Genomic DNA, 19,417 nt, shown 5'->3' on the forward strand with positions numbered 1-19,417 from the left:
GCCCAAGTATCTCAAGGCAGAGGAAGAAGCCGAGGCTGAAACACCTACCGAGGAGTCCCTCGAAGCTATAGAGGTAGTCCTCGGAGACCCTCAGAAGGTCACCTACATTGGCTCATCTTGCACAGCCGAAGAGAAGGAAGCATTGATCAGGGTCATTCGGTGCAATTCGGATGTCTTTACCTGGGATCACTCGGACATGGTAGGGATCAATCCTACGGTCTCATGCCATAGTTTGAGGGTTAACCCAGAATTCAGGCCAGTCAAGCAGAGGCACCGACGGTTCGTACCTGAACAGAATCGCATAATAGCCGAGGAAGTAAATAAACTATTACAAGTAGGATTCATTCGAGAGGTGCAATACCCACAATGGCTCTCAAATGTAGTAGTCGTTCAAAAGAAGAATGGGAAATGGAGGGTATGCGTAGATTATACCAACCTTAACAAAGCGTACCCAAAAGATAGCTTCCCTCTGCCCAAGATTGATCAAATGGTGGATGCTACGACAGGTTATGAGAGGCTCACATTCCTCGATGCATACTCCGGCTATAATCAGATTCCCATAAACCCCGAAGATGAGGAGAAAATCGCTTTCATCACAGAGACGGGCACTTACTGCTACAAAGTGATGCCCTTCGGTCTAAAGAATGCCGGAGCCACCTACCAGCGACTTGTTAATAAAATTTTCAATAATCTACTGGGGAATACAGTTGAAGCCTATATCGATGACATAGTGGTCAAAAGTATACGGAAAGAGGATCACCCGAAGCACCTCCAGGAGGTCTTTGATACTCTCAAGAGGTACAATATGAAGCTGAACCCCACCAAGTGCTCTGTGATACCCCTCAAATCCGAGACACGGGTTGATCAGGCCCAGGCCCAAACCCGAGGGAGTATCAAACAATTAATATTTTATAATGAACACGGAATACAAAATAAATTAAGAAATGAAATTAAAGCTGGAAGGAACTAAAAATAGAATCCGTAAAATATTATAATTATTAAAATCCATCAAACCCAAACTCCAAAACTCCATCAATTTACAACTTGGGAATCCATCTCTAGTGGACCCCTATTAAACATCCAAACGGAAGATAGAACAACTGTAATAAACGTCCAGAAATAAAACTATAGAGAGAGCCTTACATCGTCGGAAGAGTGAATAGAGACCTCTGCTCAGCACGAACACGTCTAAGCCTGGAACTGTCGTGTACCTGAAAAATAGAAGTGGGTCAGGCCCACGCGCAAGTTCTGTACTACTACAATCCAAACAGAGGCCCGATACGCATGTACATCCTAAACAATTCAACAATAGCTAATAGTCCATAAATATATATATAGTCACACTAAAGGATTCTCACTGGACTACAGGCCGGTCTCAACCTGAATAGAGGTAACATGCTAAAACGCACACGAAGTGGGCATATGTACCTATACCTAAACAGGGTACACTTCCAACCATCGTAGCCAGCTACACATCTCGATGCATATACGCTCCCTAGCCATCGATCCTGAGGCTCAAGCTCATACCGAGGCACCATAACAGTACATATATAAAATCCATCCAAAATCCCTAGTATTGCCGCTCAACAAGTAGTTGCCATGACAATACAAATCCACGGGACTTAACTTTTAGTTAATCCCATCCTTATTCCAAGTAGGTGGGTAATGGTATTGTTTTAAAAACCAAACCCATCCTTAGTATGCCACCGTCCCATACCGATGCCTACTTTCCAATCCTCCAGTAGTCAATAATACCAATAAACCAAGTATATATCAACTAAATTCCAACATCCAGCATTCAATGTTAGCAGTGATAAAATAAGCATTGATAAACAGGATCACAACAACAACATATACATGCCCAATTTAAGTTGTTCCCTTTAGTCTGATATAAAAACAGAATTAATTAAAACTTCCATTTAACACCTTACAAATGACATACAGATATGTAGGGTATGTATCACAAAATCCTAACCTCCACAGTTGATACTAACTGTGATAATGTAAGCATCAAAACAATATTCACGGTATGTATGTAGACATGCTCAAATTATAGTGTTCCACAAAACCGATCTAGTGTTAAACTCAAATCCGCCTAGTATTTAAGTTCCAACAGTTGCTATTACAGAAGTTAAGATAGCTATCATCTAGACCCATCCTTCCAATAATTTATACTAGCAGTGGTAAGGAAAAACGTGAACCACAGAACCACAATGCATCCACAAACATGCTTAGTCTAGGTTGAACAAGCATACAACACTACTGTAACTACCAGTTTCATAGCAAAACAGATATCATTTTAGTTTGGTTTAATCTTCATTAATCCTGGAATCATTTAAGCGTGCAAAGAGTATGAAGCCTAAGGGAAAGAGTAAGGATAGAATCTTGCCTCAGAAACTTTTGTTCAAAGTTTCAACGTCGTCTTCTTAAAAAATCCCGGCGAGTTCCAAAACCCGGTTACTGTTCACGGGTACGAAACACTATTCCCGAACTCAAAATCTGATCTCCACCGTTCAGATTGTGCAACACTGAGTCATGAACCTATCCTCCAAATTTCAGCTCGATTGGACCACGGACGAAGTAGGATCGGATGTTTGATGAAATCTGGGCAGAATGGAAAAAAAACCTGTGCGACTTCCAAAACCCTGTTACTGTTCACGGGTACGAAACACTATTCCCAAACTCAAAATCTGATCTCACCGTACAGATTGTGTGACACTGAGTCATGAACCTATCTTCCAAATTTCTGCTCGATCGGACCATGGACGAAGCGAGATCGGATGTTTGATGAAATCAGGGCAGAATTGAAAAACCCTGTACGACTTCCAAAACCCGGTTACTGTTTATAGGTACGAATTACTGTTCCCGAGGTCAAACTCTGATCTCCACCGTTCAGATTGTGCGTCACTGAGTCGTGAACTTCTCTTCCAAAATTCAGCTCGATCGGACAACGGACGAAGCGGAATCGGATGTTTGATGAAATCTGGGCAGAATGGAAAAACCTGTGCGACCCAGTTACTGTTCACGAGTACGAATCACTGTTCCCTAGGTCAAACTTTGACCTTCACCGTTCAGATTATGCGTCACTGAGTCGTGAACCTCTCCTCCAAAATTCAGCTCGATCGGACCACGGACGAAGTGGGATCGGAGCTTTGATCAAACCTTGGCAGAATGTGAAAAACTGCGTTTTTCCTTCTTCACTTCCACAAAACGTGTGCTTTGTTTAAAAAAAACCCTACACAGACGTCTACCTTATACTTATAGAGTTTTCCTAAACCCTAGGTTCATTTAAGTCCAACTCACAATCCTAACCGGCCCATCCAATTAACGTAGAAACCTACGACGGCTATAATATAAAACCCTAATTTATACTGTAATTAAAACCCTAGTTAGATGTATTTACCTAATTACCCTATTCACCATTAAATACTTAACAAATAATCTAATTGAACAAAATAATAATTAGTAAACCCACTTAAACCAAATAAGAGACACATAAAATAAGACACACATACAATAATTAAACCAATTACACTTAAACCATTAATGCCAATTAAATAATTAAAATACTAACAAGTAATTCCAATCAAATAACTAAACCAATTACACTTAAACCATTAATGCCAATTAAATAATTAAAACACTAACAAGTAATTCCAATCAAATAACTAAACAAATTACACTTAAACCATTAATGCCAATTAAATAATTAAATTCCAATCAAATAATTAAAAAGAAATATCATTTAAATAACACCATAAAAGAAAACAATTAAGCACCTAATAAAAAAAAAATAATGACACATAATCAAATAAAATGCACTTAAATAATAAATTAAATACCATTAAATACCAGGAATATCCTTTTTAAAATTAGGGGTATTACATGCTCCTTCGCCGTCTCTTCAGGACAGTTCCTCAGGCACATTGTAAATAAAAGAGGAATAGAAGTAAGCCCAGCTCAGGCAAAGGCACTCATACAGAACCAAGAGCCAAAAACCCGCAGGGAAGTGTAAGTTCTAACTGGCCGAGTTGCGGCCCTCCGCCGGTTCATATCCCGATTATCTGATAAGTATAAACCTTTTTTTGACGCTATTCGATCCAAAAACAAAGATATGTGGGGACCTCAGCAGCAGGAAGCTCTCAATCAATTGAAAAGCTGCATGACAAAACCCCCAATCCTTTCTGCTCCAACGCCCGGAGACACTCTCATCCTGTACTTGGCAGTATCAGCTGTAGCAACAAGTGCAGTGTTGATCAAAGAAGGAGGCAAGGTTCAGCACCCAATCTTTTACACAAGCAAAACGATGACGGATGCCGAGACACGGTACAGCAAGACAGAAAAGATAATCCTGGCGTTAATTTATGCCAAGAGGAAACTTCGACAATACTTCGAATCTCACAGCATAATGGTACTTACAAATCACCCTATACGGGCTATCCAAGCTAAACCAGACTTGTCTGGTCGAATTACAAAATGGGCTATTGAACTTAGCTCTTTTGATATCACCTATGCACCGAAGGTATCTCACAAGGGGCAATCAGTAGCGGATTTCCTACTAGAGTATGAAGATCAATCTGAGGAACCGACATTTCAAGAGCCGTACTGGGAGTTACGGGTTGATGGCTCTTCCAACCAGAAAAGGGCAGGGGCCGGGATTGACATCACAACACCCGAGGGTACCGAGCTGCAACAGTCAATTTTGCTAGATTTCCCAGCTACTAATAACGAGGCCGAGTATGAGGCGTTGCTTGCCGGACTTCGGCTAGCTAAACAGCTACAGGTACGGTGTTTAAAAGTTTTTAGTGACTCACAGCTTGTGATCAATCAAGTGACAGGGCACTATTATCCCAAGGAGGAACGTATGAAGTCATACAAAGATGCTATGGAGAGTGCCATCCGGGAGTTCGATCAAATCGAATTCCATCAGGTACCACGAGATGAAAATACCGAAGCAGATCGATTGGCCGCAGCCGCATCATCTTCAGACGAAGAGTTGATTCGGCTTGTTCCAATCGATGTCCTCGAAGAACCTAACATTAATCCCCGGCAAGAGGTGATGGTGATCCCGGAAGTTCCACGCGAGCCATGCTGGATTGATCCAATCGAGGCCTACCTCAAGGAGGGAGTTCTCCCAAATCAAAAAGCTGAGGCAAGGAAGCTTAGGCTTACCACGGCTAAGTACTCAATCATCAATAACCAGTTATACCGAAGGTCATTCTCCGGTCCTTATCTCAAGTGTTTAACCCCTACTGAGGCTCTTACAATTCTAAAACAAATTCATGAAGGAGATTGTGGAAATCACTTGGGAGGAAGATCCCTTGCACACAAAATTCTAACCCAAGGTTATTTTTGGCTGTACTTGGCTCGGAATGCCGAAGAATACTCAAGAAGATGTGACAAGTGTCAGCGCCATGGTCCAATAAAGCATCAACCTGCCGAAGGTTTGCACGCCATGGCTAATCCATGGCCGTTCGCCCAATGGGAGATTGATGTAGTAGGACCGTTACCCAAAACCGTGGAAAAAAAGGAGCATGTGCTTTTGGCTACGGATTACTTCACCAAGTGGGTGGAAGCTCAAGCCTTCTCTAGCGTCACCCACGAAGAAGTAAAGCATTTCATTTGGAGCAACATTATTTACCGGTTTGGGGTACCAAAAGTCATCGTAATGGACAATGGTAAGAACCTCGATAACAGAAGTACAAGAAAGTTCTTTAGCGAACATGGAATCCTGCAAAAATTGGCTGCAGTTAGTCATCCACAAGGCAATGGGCAAGCTGAAATAACTAATCGCACGATATTTGGGTGCTTAAAGAAAAAATTGGAGAAATTGAAGACAAAATGGTACGAGAATCTCCCTCAAGTGCTCTGGGCCTATCGAACCACTCCAAGACGACCCACGGGAGAAAGCCCATTTGCTATGGCATATGGATCCGAAACTGTCATTCCTACCGAGTCCATAATCCCAACCCTTCGGACATCCTTGGTACTGGAAGGGAACAATGAGCAACAACTCGAACATAGCCTTGATCTTGTGGACGAAAGGAGAGATGCAGCAGCAATTCGGCTCGCGGCATACCAACAGCAGGTGTGTAACAGTTATAACAAACGCGTCAGATTCAGGAGCTTTGTGGTAGGCGATTGGGTTTTGAAGCAAGAGACAGCTCATATAAAGAAACTGGAACCTAATTGGACCGGACCCTACAAGGTTACCGAAGTAGTGGGGAAAGGAGCATATCGTTTGGCCGAAGCTGGCGGACGTCCCATTGCGCGTCCTTGGAACGCAATATACCTTAAAAGGTATTTCCATTAGATAAGTTTGTCAATTTTGCTACAAATTCTTCACAAATAAAGCTGAGTATGTCCACAGTCAGCCAAACTTTTTTTTATTTTGCTTCTATATTTAGTACAACTCTACTGTATTTTTTTTTTTTTTTTATAAAAATGGGGGCCATACTACTCTATGATTATGCAACTTTTATGCATGCAATTTTTATGCATGCCAAGTCGCACTATGCAATTTTTATGCAAAGCAATGTTAGAAGCAAGCTGTTAAACAGCATTCGTCACAATGATTTTTAAAGAAAAAAAAACATGAGTGCTCGATACCAGAGGCATTTCTTACACCGACCTTTTTGACAAAATATTAGTCTATATCCCACATTGGATAGAAATAGAAAAGAAATGCGGTTCATATATGCGTAGTCCACTACATTTGGTTGCCAAGAAGGGAGTATCAATGGAGGAGGAAAGTCTCCAAAGTCAACAAATAGGAAACTTCACAACCACTGTTACTCGCTTTCTTGGCTTCTTATCATTTTTGAATCCTCGGCCTCATGATAAGTTGTTTGAGAAAAAATATAAACAAACTTACCCTCAGGCTCAGCGACGGGGAGTAGTTCATTCGCCTCGGACCCTAAGTGTCCGGCTCGGCAAAAATCTCACCTCGGACCCTAAGTGTCCGGCTCGGCAAAACCTCCCTTCAGGCTCAGCGCCGGGGAGTAATTCATTTAACCTCGGACCCTAAGTGTTCGGCTCCGCAAAAATCTCGCCTTGGATCCTAAGTGTCCGGCTCGGCAAAACCTCCCCTCAGGCTCAGCGCCGGGGAGTAGTTCATTCGCCTCGGACCCTAAGTGTCCGGCTTCGCAAAAATCTCGCCTCGGACCCTAAGTGTCCGGCTAGGCAAAAATCTCGCCTCGGATCCTAAGTGTCCGACTCGGCAAAACCTCCCCTCAGGCTCAGCGCTGGGGAGTAGTTCATTCGCCTCGGACCTTAAGTGTCCGGCTCCGCAAAAATCTCGCCTCGGACCCTAAGTGTCCGGCTCGGCAAAACCTTCCATCAGGCTCCACGCCAGGGAGTATTTAATTCGCCTCGGATCCTAAGTGTTCGAGACAGCTTCGGACCCTAAGTGTCCTATTCAGCACTATTCCTCCACGACTCAGTGCCGAGGAACAGTTCGCCTCGGATCCTAAGTGTCCGAGACAGCTCTGGACCCTAAGTGTCCTATTCAGCAATATTCCTCCACGACTCAGTGCCGAGGAACAATTCGCCTCGGATCCTAAGTGTCCGAGACAGCTTCGGACCCTAAGTGTCCTATTCAGCAATATTCCTCCACACTCAGTGCCGAGGAACAATTCGCTACAGACCTCTGGTGGCCGGATCAGAATTTTTTCCTCCGGACTCCAAGTGTTTAATACCCTGTGGATGTGGATATATCATAAGTTCATCATGATCCACCCCACATCAGGAACACACGAGAAAGAAAGAGTATGTATACGCCTACTTCAGGCAAGTCAAAGGCAAGAAGAGTTCACTTAACAGTTAGATCATTGTCCATATGAATCATCCTGAGATGTCAATTAAACTGTTAAAAGGATCTCCTTCTTCCCACCATCCTTGCTTTTTCTCGGATAGTATAAATCCGAAGCATAAAGACAATGTGTTTTGTTTGTCATAAAAACATTACCAGTCAGAAAAGCATGAACAATATCAAAAGCATACAGCAAAAACAAATCAGGTATTGAAAGCCTAAAACAAAAATTATATTTATTATCCCAAACATACTGTCAATAAAAAAAAGAGTACATGGTTCTACTTCCTCTTCGGATCGAAGGGAGTAGATTCAAAAGCATCCACTACAGTAGGACTTGAGGTAGGAGGAATTGAAACCGCAGGGGCAGAAGAGCTAGGAGTACCCTTCAGGTGCGCCTTCACCATCTCGGCAAAGCGGATTTCAGCTTCCAAAGCCTGTGGCCCTTCATCATATGGGAAGTGCACCCCCACCTGCTTGTCAAAAGCGTCCGGATCCATCATCCTAGGACCTGAGCCCTGATTATAGCCAGACCGGAACGCTTTAGCACTAGCCAGGTGTGCCAGACAGGAGTAACGCCCCTGCATTTGCTTCCCCGCCTTGAAGCAAGTAGTAAGAGCCTCGGTCAGGAGTTGAATTTCGGCCTGAAGAGAATCCACCTTAGCCTCAGAGGCAGCCAACTGCCTCTTATACACATCCTTCGCTTCAGTAGCTATCTTCAGATTGGTAGAGGTAGTGGTGGCTCTCTTCTCTGCATTGTTAAGATCCTTTCCAACTTCTTGATGGAAAGGGATTGGGCTTCAGCAGTGGCGCAGAGGGCCATGGTGTGGTATAGACTTTGTATAATAGAGGAACAAATATGAGCATAAATGGAAACATAAGTAAGCAAGAGTAACATAATTCTGAAGGAGAGATACGAACCTCTATGGCCCGGACCGGGGCAGAGGGGAGTAGTTGTTCCAGCCCCATTTGGCTGATGGCTTCCTCGTCCTTTGGGAGCCACATCCCTCAGGCCACAGCCAGTGCAGCTGAAGGGTCTGTGATCACAGAATCCCCTGAATGCATGACTGACTTGTCAGCCCTAGTGAAGGAAGGAGTCCAAGGAGCCCCAGTTTCAGCCAGAACAAATGCCCTGACTTCATCTTCAGGTTCGGCCTCTCCAGCCTTCTTCCCTCTGCTTTTAGAAGGGACCTTGACCTTGCCAGAGGATGGGGGGTTGAGGCGAGATTTCTTCATTGGTGGTTCCTTAGCCTCCACCTCACCCTCAGTAGACCTAATAACGACCAAGGGTTGGGCATCTTCGGCTTTCTTTTTTAAAGCCTCAGCCCTCCGTATCTCCTGCTCAGTCATGGGGAAACTATCAAAGGATAGTAGAGACAGATCCATGAGGTCTGCAGCAACAGCACTGGAGGCAATATCCTTGAGGTTTGAAGAAGTTAGCAGGTCCTCGATAGGCGAGGGGTCACTCCAGACTCGTTCCTCAAGAAAAGAAAGTCTATTCCTTGCTGCGGAGGATGGGAATGTAGCTGAAAAAACACCAAGAAACTCATAAGTACGGCGAAACATTAAGACTTGGCAAGGAAAACAGCCAGAACACTTGGTATGAAGGGAGGTTAAATATTCTATACCTAATTTCCCGAACTTGCGCGGGATGGGGAGCGTAATTGATTGGGGCACGAACCATTTTCCTTTAACTATAACCATCCTTTCTTTCCACTTCTTCTTGGATGAAGGAAGGTTTGTGCATATCCTCTGATGAAGGGGAGAGGTAAAAAAGAAGCGGCAAGGCTCGGTCCCATGCTTAGATATAGTATAAGTAAGCAGAAGGTTGGCAAAGGTCAAATCCAGAGCCTCTAATTTCCGGCGCACCAACAGTGCCGAAAGGATGCGAAAGAAATTAGGATTTACCTGAAGGGGGGCAAGACCTAACTTGTTGAAAACTAAATGATAGAAGGGGTGAAGAGGGAACCGGAGGGCGCTAAGATGCGCTACCGAAAGAAGCAACTCACTCTCTTCAATTCCCTCGCCGGAGGTAAAATCGGCACCCTCGGGATATTCTGCAATTTCTACTCCCTCAGGAATATCAAATTCTTCTATTACCGAAGCAATAGAGAACTTGATGCGGCGAATAGAGATGATTGCTTTATTCTCTTCATGAGTAAGAACATTATCAGAGCCTGAGGTGGATGTCTCGGCTGGAAGGGGGGAAGTACCTAATTGATTCAACGAAAGACGATCTGTAGAAACCCTAGGAGGGGGAGCCCTAATGCGAACGGGGGAAGATGAAGGTGTGGATTCAGAATCCCCAATGTCTATACGTTCGGGAGTAGATGAAGTACTCATAATGAAATATTGAAGAGAAAGATGCGAAAAAAACTAACCTGACAAGGCGATGGAATGAAGAACGCAGGAGTGCAGCTAGGGCGAATGTAACTCTTGCAGAATCTTGTACGACGGAGTAATAATGAAAGACCTCGAACCGTCTCTGAAGTAAAGTAAAAAACCGGTTTCAATTCCTTCTTTAATGGGAGCCGTCACTCAATTAAAAATGAAATTTGGGGCAAAGTGTGGAGGGAAAAAAACTCCCTCCAATAAGAAGCGTACATGTCATCACTGCACATATCTCCATTCCAAGGACATATAAGGCCCATCATGCTCAAGCCCAAATTGAGGGTATTTTTAGCCCAAGACCATTGTTATTTGTCCTCCAACCTCCATCAAGGCCGAATCAAGAGGTCATCAGCCCAACTTGTTAATATTTAACATCCGGTCCGTTACTCAAGCCCAGCCGGATCAAAGTATGTTCAGCCCAGTTATTCAAGAATGCACAAGTCCTACCAGTTGAAGGATTTACCGTAGAAGGAAAATTTTGAGATAGGAAATTCTGTACAAGGCAAGTTCTATGTATGGAAAATTAGACAATGGAAAGAACTCTATTAGTAAAGAATGTTTATATAGAAAGAATTGGAGGACAAGCAACGCGAGTCCTACCATAATTTTACAATCTTTTGTATATAAATAGAGGCTTAGACCTCCAATAAAGGGATCAAGCAATTCTATGCTTCGACATATATTGTTCTTGTTTATTTTTACTATTGATCGAGTTGTTTTATTTTTCTTAATCATTATTGGTTGAGCGAAATTCTGCACCTACAGCATGCTTAATTGTATTGATTATAGTTTACATTGACTTGATTGAACATGTATGAATATATGAGGATGTGTATTAATTTAAGTTGTGTGATAAACATGCTTGTATGTGAGTTCCTAGGTCTACTATGTTGTTAACATGCTATTAATAATGTATGATAAAATGTTTAATTGTGTTGTAGGAAATTTCTTAGTATTATTGCAATGAAAGCACGAGACACATATGCACATCATTGGGCTTGCATGGAAGGAATCGTTTTGAATTGCAAAGGGGATTTTGGGAAGAAATTTTTGATTAAAATGTTTTATGAAAACCCGGTCGCCGCGGGGGTACCAAAAAGTCGGAGGGTTAATATAGCCTAGAGAGAACTAGGGAGATTGCCCTAGCGTGGTTGAGCTAGCTGGGCCTAAAATGACGCCGCGGGGGTACCAAAGGTCAGGGACACTAGCCAATCCTTCACTCGTGTCGCTGCGGGGTCACCAAAGGGTGGGTTATATTAATCATTTGAAAGTGATGGTTTTGAAATGTTGAAATTGGGGAGTGACATCGGCATGTATTGAATTTCATTGCATTACATTATTTATACTTGAGATTGATTAGTATGTGCCATTTACTGAGCGATTCGCTCACCCCAATACATTTAACATTTTTCAGGACATGGCAAGGAGTGGGCGGATGATAGTCCACGACATGCTTGAGGGCACTTGGAGAGCATTTTGGATGTATTTTAGTAGAGCTTGAACTTATTTTGTAAAGCACATGTAACAAGATGTATTAAGTTCATTTGGTATGTAAATGATGTAACAAGATGTCGAACTCGTTTTTGATGTAAATTGTCCATGATGTAAAGCTTAAGTTTAAAACTCATGAAATTGGTTTCGATGATATTTAGTGTGATCAGGGGTTGGTTCTTTCGTTTGTAATCGTAGAATAATTCTTGATTGAAGACCTATTATGAGTTCAAACCATTGTTAAGTCTCCACTACAGCTTTCCTTTCATTTTCATAAAGCAGTATGTCAAATTCAAGACCAAGGCTCGAGGGACCTATTTCGGTCGACCGAAATGGCTCATCGGTCGACCGAACTGAGTTCACATTCTCAGTATCTTCCATTTCGGTCTACTGAAATGGGGTTCGGTCGACCGAACCGTTTTCAACTCTCGGGATCTCACCTTTCAGTCGACCGGTTTTTGAGGGTCTGCTTCGGCCGACCGAAGCTCCACTTCGGTCTACCCGAAATGCCCCTGTTTGGGTTATTTTGCTCTTCCTCACTTGTTTCTCCATTCTTGATCCTTGAGGATTTGATTTGAGCCAATGTGAAAGCCTAGTTATGATCCTATAAGTGTCGTCACACCTCTAGAAATGATGGGTTTGGCATAGATGACCTCGGGTTCTAGTATGGACCCGGCTAACGGTTCGGACCTCCGGGTTCGGGTCGTCACAACATTCGTACCTGAAATTGACCCGATAACTTTGGGGTGAGTGAATAAGTTACTCGTAGGGAATGAGCATGCATCGAGCTAACTTTTTACAAGGTTTTCACATTAACATGAAACAATTCAAAGGGATCATGCAACCTAACGTCTATGTTAAAAGTGAGACTAATGGATCATCTCAAGCTACTCATGCAATTGAAATGAAACACGGCACACAAGTATACATGCTCAAGTATACTAAACAGTGTTGAAACATGTTATACGACAAATAGGCATACATTTTCAAGTATACTAAACCATATCAAAACAAGTTATGCCATGTTTAAGCATATCTACACAAGTATACATTTAATATGGAAATCTCGTGAATCAAGTACACAATACAAGTATACTAAACTAAATAGGATTGCGCATAAGACAAGTATACACGGCACAAGTATACTAAATGAAATCTACACACGTGAAGTAAGTATACAAGTTCAAGTATACTAAAAGAGATTCGAATACACAAACAAATACACTAGTTCAAGTATACTAAATAGAATTCAAATACCCAAAGTAAGTATTAATTCTCGTGCTACAAGTAATCCATGATTAATAACTTGAAATTGAATGCGAAATCAAATAGTGAAAAGACTAGGACATGCGGTTGCTAGACCAAGCAAGTGTTTCTGGATAATTATGACCCACAAGGCACTACCTAGTGCGCACGTGTATAAGTTATTCCGAGTAATTACGACCCACAAGATACTACTTAGTGCGCACTTATGATTTAGAAGACTATTGTCTCCGTACTAAATCCAAATCCTAGCCATCACATAAATTATGTCCTCACAAGCTTTCCAAAATCAATAAGTTCAAAACTTATACCAAAATTAATAAGTTAGACCAAACTTATATCAAATCCCAAAAATGCATAAAACTATCTTCCATGCACAAGTAAGGTTGAATCCACACAAACCATGTCCTAGAATTCAACTCTAAATGGCATATGACATGTCAAGTCTCCAATATGCAATTTATACACAAAGCAAGAATATTTTACAACAATTGAGTCACATTACCATCCTAAGCCACAAGTACTAAATAAGCTTCAATTTAGTAACTAGCTTTCAAAGTAAACAATTGTAATATTCTAACAAACTATATACCTACATAAGATATATTTAAACAAGTTATGCAAGTCAATGATATTTTATATCATGCTAAGTCCAATTACCATTTCAAGAGGCCACAAGTACTAATTCTACATCCAAATAGTAATATGCTCACAAGGTAATAAACATACTAAGTTTTAAGAGGTTATCAACCTAACACGAAAAGCCTCTAGATTTCAAATCAATTTAAAAAAGACTCAAGTTAATATATGTCAAAGGACATAGCACGGCCTTCACATATATTATACCAAAAATCAAATTAAGTGATTACAACACTTAAAATAAAATTAATTAAGCTAATTAATTAATTTTCTCTAGATTTTTAAACAACTCCAAATGTCCTCAAATTAACATAGGTAAAAGAACTCACCACGGCCTACTTTAATATCACATTACAAGTTGATTTCATGTTTGTTTCAACTATGTGAATTAAACTTTCATAAAAGATAATTATTAAATAAGTTTTGCAATTCTTATTCAAATATTCCAAATTTAATATATGTTAGTAAATATATTAAGGTTTAATTTACTAGCATGTCACAATTTAATTCTAAGTTGCATACTATCATGAGAATTAAATCTTAAACATAGAAAACAATTAAATTATATTTTGGAACTTGAGCTAAAGCATGCTTACAAGTTGTATATGCTTAAAAAAACCATCAATACAACACATATATAATCCTAATACACCCCCTACCTCATTTTGTGATGAAATCACAAATCCCCACCGAAATGAAACCACTCCGAATCCTATGAAACTTCGGGATTTTGTCGGGGACAACAAGGTGATCATAAAACCTCATAGGAGTCCTACCAAAACCCCAACTTGGCTTCAAACCTGAACTAAAAAAATGGTCGAAACGGGATTCCAATTGGTTGGAATCGAAGGACTCGTCAAGGCGAATAATAAAGCCTAAGGCATTACGGTGTTTATCACGAGAGAAGAGGTTCAAAGGAGGATAGAGAAGGTGGCAGCCCTTGGCTGACATGGAATCTGGCCAAGAGAGGGTAGAGAGAGAGAAAAATCTGATTTTTCGTTTTAGAGACCCCTATTTATAGAAAAACACTAAAAGTGCCCCGAACGGGTCCGGAAAAATGAAATTTGAGCAAACACGCTTAAACGGCAAAACTCCGTGAATGAAAAAGAACCAAAATGAGAAAATATGATCAATGGAAGAAACTGTGTCGAAAACTGAGTCCCGAGTAGAGAGATATACTCTAAACAAGCTTGGCGCTAACCGGGACCAAAAACCCGAAAACTGTAGGGATAGATCGCAAGACAATTCTAAGAGTACACGATTCGACGAAATGTGAAAATGAATCCCGTACAAGGATTCAAGCCCCAAGGAGACACTTAGCAATTAACTTTCATTAATTGCACAAATGCCCCTACACAAAAGGATAACTATGCAAGTGACCCCAAATGAAAATATCTTCCAAAAGATATTTTCTTAGAAACCCCTAAACCAAAATATCTTCAAAATTTATTTATGAAAAACACTCGAATAAATAAAAATATTTCTAAAGAATCTCTTCATCCACACCCCTACGGAAAAAAGAAACAACCGACGAGCTTTTTTCCAAAAGTAAAGCTACGCCTTTCAAGGAAACCAACAAGAATGGAAGTATGTGAAATCAAAAACCAACTCTAAGCACCAAGAGTGAGGTTACGTGAAAGGAAATTTCAACCAAAAAAATTAACCTGCAAAAAATGGAGAAAAAAGAAAGGAAGGAAAATGACCGGGTCATTACATATGTGCACATTACCTTATATATTATTTTTTGTATAACTTTTTTCACTGTATATTACTTCCCTCTAGCATTTCCAAGCATTGTATCTCTCTATATTTCTTTCTTTTACATGGAATCTTCAACCTTAGAAAACCATTCTTACTCGTACGGAAGAGTTTTGAAAGAATGTTATTGCCATTGTTAAGTTAAAAGTCCTTTGAAGATTTGAAATACAAAAAGAAATTCGGATAGAATGTTTAATGGTTGTGCAAGAATGTGTTGTGGTTCGTTTGACATTTTTCACTTTGACTTCTTAACCTATATTATATTTCTCAAGATAGTGATGTGAATCTGTTATTTGAGTTCCTGTATTGTCTGCTTGTATTTTAGTTTCTGGAGGAAATCTGTTCATGTAATATTGCATTTAACTTTAATGTTTCAACCCTATGAATGATTTTTTTTTTTCCCCAAAAGGTCATATGAATAAATATTTGTCATCACTAAACATTCGACAACCTGTCATTCATCAAACCATTCAATGAGTGTAAACCCAATTTCACCTTCAGCAAATGGAATTATGTTCATATACCTACATTTCTCCAACATTCTCAAACTTTGTTTTTTAAGATATAAATGACTAGATATTGGACTTTTTTTTATTGCTGACTCCTATTTAAGGGTGGCAAATTATGACACGACAATACGGCACGAACACAATACGAGTTAAAAAGGTTTGGATTTGGCGTAAATGGGTTTGGGTCATAAAAGGGTTGACACGATTAACCCGTTTACTTAACCGTGTCGGGTTAGGTTTGATGGGTTCAACCTGTGTAACCCATTTATGACCCATTTAACTTAACATGTTATAATTGTGAATATGACTTATGTAATATGTTACATGTTTAAACTTAATTAAGTTAAGGCATTTCAACATAAACCTTTTCTATGACTTATGATTTTGCCTTTTATTTTGAATATTTGGGTTAATTATGACAATTTTTTTCTATTATTCAGTATTTTATTAAATATTAAATGTCTCGTTTTGATAAACAGGTCATTAAACGGGCTGGGTTAGTGTTGAGAATTCTTGACATGATTATTAAATGGGTTGGGTTCAAATTTACCTATTTAGTATAATACTTATATATCGACACGACACGACATGAACACGAATTGCCACCCCTACTCCTATTGTTGGCTAACTTAAATGATACATTGTGCCAAAAAAAAAAAACTTAAGTAATACATTTGGTTGATCAAACTAACTTGTTTGGAGGGAAATTTAGTAACACATTAAGTTTATATTTTCAAATAATAAGAATTTTTTTTTTTTTTTTTTTTTTAAATACAATCTTTTTTCTTAACTATTACGACAACTCTTTCTATCAATATAAGCCTCGTGTTTGAGTTTCCAAACATGATGTGCCTATAGATTATAGTGCTCTTTAAGGTTACAAACGAACTAATTTTTCAATGAACAAATAGTTTGAACTCAGCTTGTTAAGAGCTTGGTTCGTGTGTTCGTTTGTTTAGTAGATCGACCAAGCTTAAACATTTTTTTAAGATATACCCTCTAATTTCGGAACACGGATTGATCAAGTCCGCGCACAAAATCAAGGAATATCAGCCAATCAATAATAAGCAAGCATGAAATACAAAATGAATAATAATAAAATAAATAAATATCGCTGAAAGAGAAACTTAAAATAATAAATTTGCTGACACTGTAATCTTCAATAAATTCACATTAAAAGAATAAAATCTCAAGAGGACAATTCGGGAATCTATGCTATTTGAACCCCTAATAAAAATTCCAAACTAAAAAATAAAAAATGAATATCTATCAGAGAAATAATAAAAACATAAAGTGGAGTTTTTATTAAACAAGCAAAGTTCAAGTATCTTTCTATTCGACTCCTTTCTCCATAAAAACACTCGTATCTCGTTTTAGGCTAGTTAAAATATAGAGTCTATACATATGGACAAATTATGAAAAATATGTATTCAGCACGCGTACACAAAACCCAAAGCTCTAGTCTCTTAAACCCAACCCAATCAATTTGATCCCTTTTTTTAAAAATAAAACCCAATATAGTGAAGCCCATAAGATATAAAATAAAAAATAAAAATAAAAAATCAACCTACCGTAATAAACAAAAAAATCACTTCTTAATATTATTTCATAAAATAAATAATTTAAAAAATTAAACGAAAAAATTAAATCATCTCCATTAACAAGGCATGTCTCCAATTTTTTTTTCTTTCAAATGGCATGTCTCCAATTCAGCAGCTCATAATATGAACCAAAACACCACAACAAAAAGTCAATCATCCAATCTATATAAAATTACTGAAAAAATAAAAAACAAACAAAACCCAAGCATGAACCTCAGACAGACTGATAGCAACCCAATTCCTCTTTGGGGAACTCATTTAGTTTTTAATATTCATCTTATATACTTATAACTAAATGAAACTAAAACTCTCTAAGAAAAATATAAAAAAATAAATAAAAGCAAAACAACTTTAGGAAAATTTTTAAAAATATAGAACTAAGATTATGTCAATATAATCTTAAGAGGGAGTTGTGATGGACAAAGGCAACTAGAGTGAAAATTTGTGACAGTGACTGAGGGTGATGAATTTGAAGACCCAAAAATTAGTGGGGGGAGAGTTGATATATTTGTATGGTGAGGGCATTTTTATAACTTAACCAAAATTATAGGTAAGAATTGTAATTAAAAAAAAATTGGTATGGAGTGGGGCTTATCTAAATTATATATATATATATATAACTTTTAAAATATATATATATATATATATATATATATATATATATATATATATATAGGGCAAATATAATGTCCATTTATTAAAAATTCATATTAGGGTTAATTACAACGGCACTCCCTGAGGTTTGACATAATAACAGCTGTATATAAGTTGGGCTATTTTTGAACAATGACACCCCTCAAGTTTAATAAAATTAACAAAGACATCCCAATGGTCCTTAGACATAGTGAATTGACATTACTACCCTTTGACACATTCAATTACCAATTTATCCAATATAATTATTTTTTGTTGACCAAAATACCCTAAATAAACCTACACCCACCACACCCACCTCGAGCTGTTGACACCGACTGCTACTAATTAATTGAACCCTTGAAAAACTTACTCAAATCCAGCCAATTGACATGAAAAACCAAAACCCACTCAATTGAACCCAGGAAAAAACCCACAAAAAATCCGAATTGAACCCACCATTACCATCGCCGCTACTGTTGGTTTCCGTCAACGACTCTTGAGATCGCATCCAACTCTCACGAGTCAGCCATTGAACTCGGTTGACGAAACCTCGAGTTTCCAGTGGTTCGAGACGACCCGATGAAGCTTCTTCTCTTCAACAACGGTGGCGATTGAGATGTCCTTAACGCGTTGACGCTTCGGATTGGGGAGCTAATTGGCGATTCCCTGAGACAACTCGCTGTTGCGGACGTCGGCCGGTAAATTACTCACCATCGCGGTTCTGCCGGAGAAGGAATATGGGTCTGTGTGCCAAAGAAAGATATCTCAAACAAGTCTCGACCATTCCCGGAGCTACAGTCCACCTTCCTTGAATTGATCAACCTCCTTCTCTAACCTATAACACTTTAGGGGCATCTTCTTCACCAAAAAAAACTTTGATTTCACCTAGGGTTTGTGGAATTTTGTGAAACAAGTGGGACTGATTTGATCTTCACCAGACGGTGGAGCTTGGGGTTTTTGCAGTGGCGACGAAGACCCACCCTTCTTATTCAATGACGACAACGAGCCCGAAGACCCACCACCGGTAATTAAATTACGAATGACGAAGACCACTTCTATGATCTAGGAGTAGCAATCGTGAATCCATGTTATAGTTCTAGCACCACAATTTTTACAGCATCTGTTTGTGGCCGCAATTTTGACTGCTAGAGAGATAGATTGGGTTGAAGATGGAGAGGAGGAATAGATGTTTGTGGTTCAAGGAATCAATGTGCAGAGAGAGGACGAGATGTCAGAACATAGTTGTGAAGTAAGAAATTTTGATAAGCTTGTTGTTGGTGGGTTTATATGCTTACAATATATATATATATATATATATA

The sequence above is a fragment of the Cornus florida genome, unplaced genomic scaffold (assembly GCF_030987335.1).
Source record: "Cornus florida cultivar Cherokee Brave unplaced genomic scaffold, ASM3098733v1 CherokeeBrave_3.0.0_Hap2_Chr05, whole genome shotgun sequence".
NCBI classification, from domain to species: Eukaryota; Viridiplantae; Streptophyta; class Magnoliopsida; order Cornales; family Cornaceae; genus Cornus; species Cornus florida.